Source organism: Eriocheir sinensis, chromosome 15 (genome assembly GCF_024679095.1).
Source record: "Eriocheir sinensis breed Jianghai 21 chromosome 15, ASM2467909v1, whole genome shotgun sequence".
Lineage (NCBI taxonomy): Eukaryota > Metazoa > Arthropoda > Malacostraca > Decapoda > Varunidae > Eriocheir > Eriocheir sinensis.
The window spans coordinates 19,162,604-19,167,808 of record NC_066523.1 but is presented as its reverse complement, the minus strand read 5'-3'; the positions used below and the strand labels follow the sequence as shown (position 1 = coordinate 19,167,808).

The window sequence follows — 5,205 nt, the reverse complement described above, 5'->3', positions numbered from 1 at the left end:
TATGTTTTCCTTTCTCTGTTCAAAAGTTGTGTCCGTGTATGTCTTTTGTTATACCATGTGTGTGTGTGTGTGTGTGTGTGTGTGTGTGTTCCTCCGCTGCAACGTAGGACGACGTGTGCTAATGTATGTTAAGTATGTGCTGGGTAGTACCGGCACGTAGAGATGCACTATGTTTCGCTGTGTGTGTGTGTGTGTGTGTGTGTGTGTGTGTGTGTGTATGGCTTGCCCTCCAGGTCACTGAGACGGAAAAAGAAATGAGGGAAACAAATAAAGAAACAAAAACTCCGTGCAACTAAGGAAACACAAATGAAATGCAAATACAGTCTGGCAACACAAGGCGAAGTTTCCCGCTACTGATATAAACTTCGTAGTCTCTCCCTCTCCACTCCTGCTGCCCTCTCGCTCTTCTCTTCCTCCTCCTCCTCGTCTTCCTCTTCCATCCTCCCCTCTAGATTTCCGAACCCTGCCGTGTGCTTGTTTTTTTATAGTGATATGTTGAATTTCTTTGAGTGATATATTTTGATGCTCTCTCGACGCCCTTTTTCGTCTTCGCTTGCATTAGTGTTCATATTTTCCATCGCTGGACCTTTTTTAAAACTACGGATTCCTTGTTTGTTTGTTTGTTTGTTTGTTTGATGTTCACTGGTCGCGGTCCGTTCTCCGTCATCAAATACCTGTTTGTTTCTTATTTGTTTTCGTCCAGTGTTTCTACAAATCATTTAGAGGTGGTTTTCTTTGTTTTCTTTGTTCATCTGCATTGCCTCAGGGATATATTTTGTTTTTTAGTGTGTGTGTGTGTGTGTGTGTGTTCCTCTGTCGAGTGTTCTTCCTTTGTTTCATGATTTATCTGTCCCCATCGTACGTTGTTTGCCGCTACTTATTGTTCTGTGTGTGTGTGTGTGTGTGTGTGTGTGTGTGTCGCTGGCAGTGTCGAGCGTCTTGTCTCATGTTACTGTTGTTGTTGTTATTGTTGTGGGGGAGGAGTGCTTGTTTGCCATTGTTCTTGTTGTCCTCGTCGTATAGAAGTCATAGTAGTGTCACTGTTGTTGTTATTGTTGTTACTCTTTTTGTTGCTATTGTTGTTGTTGGCTGGTGGTGGTGGTGATGGTGGTGGTGTTATTGTTGTCGTTGTCGTCATCGTATGTGCTGTTAGTGTTGGTGATGGTGTTGATGATGGTGGTGTTGATGGTGGTGTTGATGATGGTGGTGTTGGTGGTGGTGATGGTGGTGTTGATGATGGTGGTGTTGATGGTGGTGATGGTGGTGTCCTTCCTATCGCTCTTAACACTCCATGTCTTTTGTTACTTGCCAGAACTTCTTGTTAATTTGTTCCTTTGTTTTGCCCTCATTTGTACGTGTTCTCCTTAGTTTTCTTTTCTATATCCTTGATTGTGTATTCGTTTGTTTGTTTGTGTGTATCCAATATTTACTCCTCCAATCCTTTGTCTACATGTTTGATAATGTGTATGTATGTGCGTATGTTTCGAAGTATATATTTAATACCTACAGGTTCTGCTCTTCCCTGCTGCCTATTGTAGTGTCCTTCTTCCCCTGCTGCATTCTCCTTTGTTTGATAAGTGTTCTATATTCCAGTTCCTCCGTTTCTTTCTTTGTCCTTTACTTCATATTTTTCACGGTTTCTTTTCTATCATTCTTTCTCGTTTATTTTACGCTTCTCGCCGTTTCTTTGTTTCGTGCTTTCCCTTCGTTTCGTTTCCCTCTCATTCTTTGTTTCCCTTTTCTCCAGTCAGACATATTTCCCCCATTTTTATCGCGTTTCGCTTATTCCTTTGTCCCTTTCTCCTCCTAGATTCGTTTCTGTACACCTTATTATCGCATAGGTTCTACAAGGTTCTTTATTAACGCATTCTTATTATCACTGTTTTGCTGGGAGGGGGGACGGAAGAACTGAGAAATGTCTGCTTGATCCTCGTCAGACTTTTCTTTGTTCATTCTCACGTTGTTTCACTCAAATTATTTCTTGATGCTTATATTTTGGTGTGACTTTCAGTAATCAATCATAGTCTACCTTATGTTGCATCGATTTTTGTTTTAGTTTCTTACATTCCTTTGTCTCCAGACCCCTTTCTGTTGCTAATTATTGCTTCACTACAGAACTAAATAATTATAGTTTCATATGTACGTGTTATTTTTTTCTCGCTTGTATTGTGAAGTGATTAACTTGTCAAATTACCGACAATAACAATGCATAAAAGTTATAATTATAATGTCCTCCTACACATCGTGCGCGCCGGTATGTGTGTGTGTGTGTGTGTGTGTGTGTGTGTGTGTGTGTGTGTGTGTGTGTGTAATATCATCATCATCATCAGTATTTTGTTACCGAGCATCTGCAGTTAGGTCATAGTTTGGCCATATTCATTTTGCCAATGTATATAACACTGCAACTATGTTTTCTGCGTCAACAGACATTATTCACTCGTTTTGCTGTTAGTTTTTTTTACAGTCATATTGCTACGGCATTTTGTTTCTGCCGCACTGGTCAGCGTCCTTCAGTTTTAAATATCACCTGACCATCTCGTCCTTCACCCGAATGTTGATGCCGCTGCGTCACTTCTATACTAAACAAAGTCACGTCTCTTATAACCTCTGTTTTATTATCATTATTATTATTATTATTATTATTATTATTATTATTATTACTTCTGGTGTATTTTTTCTGCTCTTTTTTATGAGATCTCTTTATTTCAATTCGCTTTTCATATGACGTACAGTGTAGTAATGTCATCACCACTACCACCACCATTGTCATTACCACCACCACCATCACTGCCGTTACCACCTCCATTATCATCAGTGTTACAGTTAGACTTAGCAAAAGGCAACAAAAGCCAGAATTGTATTTAGACATCATTTTCTCTTTGCTTACTTGATTTTCATTCACAGTTTTCTTCTTATCTCTTACTTGAGTCTAATTTTTCATACCTGCCCAAGCATTCTTCCTCACCTCTGATAAGGTAAGATCTTATCTAAATCAACACAAATAGTACACTCGAGCACACATATCTTCCACCTTCCCACTGACACTTCCATTTTAGCCACAACACCACCACAGTCGCCACCGGAAAGTCTCTGTCCGTGCTATTGGTGTGATCATCAGCGCTACGGTGAATACAGTATCAACGTCGCTCATATAGGTACTGTGCACTTGCCAGCAACATTTGTTCTCTTTATAATGTTACAATCATCCTGTAGCCTATGTATGTCTTCGCTGAGTAGAACAGTAGAAAGTCACATATACAGAGTAGTGTTGTATAATGCAGATAGGGAAACTAAGAAGTAAACAAACAAAAAACAAATAGATGAAAAGTACAAATATCTGTCAAGACTGTTTGCCTATATCATTGACAGATGGTTTTCACGCCTCGCTTCCCCACGCCGTCTCCTCCTCCTCCTCCTTACTAGGTCTGGCCGAGGGATCTGCCACCAAAAAAAACGGGTCCGGGTTACATCACGGCACGCTGGTTGCCGCCGCCACTTGCGTCACAGTAGACCTTTTGTGCCCGAGCTCAGGTGGGATTAATCGTGTTTCCTTACTTCTGGCGGCGTGGCTCCCTTGCTTTCCTTTGCACCTCACTCCCATGAAATTTACTTGCATGTAATATTATATGTGAATAAATTCTTATATTTTTCGGAGACTTACGTACACATAAATAGTTAGTTATGCTTTCCTTAAATTTCCTCTTCAATTTATCACTGGTTAAAATTTAAGATTTTGCTCACACACACACACACACACACACACACACACACACACACACACACACATACCCACACACACACACACACACACACACATATATATATATATATATATATATAGATATAGATATAGATATAGATATAGATATATATATATATATATAGATAGATAGATAGATAGATAGAGAGATAGATAGATAGATAGATAGATAGATATATATATATATATATATATATATATATATATATATATATATATATATATATATTAAGGCATGATCGCACCGACAACACTGACTGTTCTTGGACTGACAATGACATCGGCTGTCAAAGCTGTGGCTTTCTTTATCATCACACTTAGTTTTCATTAACGAACATGAGGTTCACTTTCTCTGTCACCGTTCATGTGAGCGTGATGCGTGTGCCGCCAGGCCCCGCTGGGAGCGGCGGAGCAGCGGCCGCAGCGAATGTCAAGCAGCGGGAGTTGACGTACCTGTTGCCAGTGCTCCTCCAGGCTGCATGCCGAGGAGAAGTAGCCGGTGTCATGCACCAGCTGCAGCTCCTTGAAGATGCCGCCGTTGGGCAATACATCCATGATGGTGAGGAGCCAGTCTAGTTGCGGCCGTGGCTACTCGCCCACTCCCCGCAGGGGGTCTCCGCGCCCTCCGCCACCACTCTCCCCCACCACCACACTCATCCACCACAACAACACTCCGGCGCACAGACTCACAGACGCTTGAGAAACACCGCCAGAGCCACAGAGATCCTCTCTCCACCAAGGTAACAAGCACACTCAGCGTACGCTACACACGAGACCCTTCGCGCTCACGTTGGGGGCGGAGCTTAGACGCGCGCGCCAGCCAATCATAGCCACGATATCTTCCCGCTCAATCATAAAAGAAGTTTTCATTGGTTAAACGGCCAGTAACATAGTGCCATAGTGCCTTGCATCTTCCAATTAATTTCAGTACTATTTTCATTGATATTAAGAAATGTGAATTAAGGATGTTGGCGATGCGTGGAGACTAGCGGCAACAGATGCCTAGATGGTGTAGACCGGCGGCGGCGGCAGCAGCGAGCGTGCAGGCGCCCAGACAGAGTATCGACGCACTCATTGAGGGAGAGAGTACAGCAGCAACGGCGGCGGCAGTAGAAACGTGCAACCCTGCAACAACAAGCGGCCCCGCACGCACGCACACTTCAAGGCACTCCTGTCAATTCGCAGGCAGGCACAGCATGCACTGTACCTCCACCGTTCCCGCCGCTCCTCCCGGGATACGCACTCCGTCCCTGTATTCACCCACGATTTTCTGTAGGGCAGTACTGATAGTGCTGCCCCGCCATGACCCCAGTCTGCCGGCCCCGGACAGACGGACTAATCAACTTGAAGCTGGCGCTGTGATGCCCATTCCCTATTTTTCATAATTATCTGTAACGAAAAATCTTAAGTATTCGCTGTCATGAAATAATTTATGTTTTCATATC

The 5,205-nt window shown here is 42.8% G+C and overlaps 1 long non-coding RNA gene across 2 annotated transcripts; it reads left to right on the top strand.

The window, feature by feature from the left end:
* The first annotated feature begins 1,230 nt into the window (after positions 1–1,230).
* LOC126999014 (uncharacterized) lies at positions 1,231–5,173 on the top strand. Of its 2 annotated transcripts, none has more exons than XR_007753100.1 (3): positions 1,231–3,155; positions 3,370–3,531; positions 4,152–5,173. It is a non-coding gene; the product is annotated as an uncharacterized LOC126999014 (long non-coding RNA). The 2 variants fall into 2 exon arrangements; XR_007753101.1 differs by having other exon boundaries at positions 3,424–3,531; positions 4,152–5,171.
* Positions 5,174–5,205: the final 32 nt, after the last annotated feature.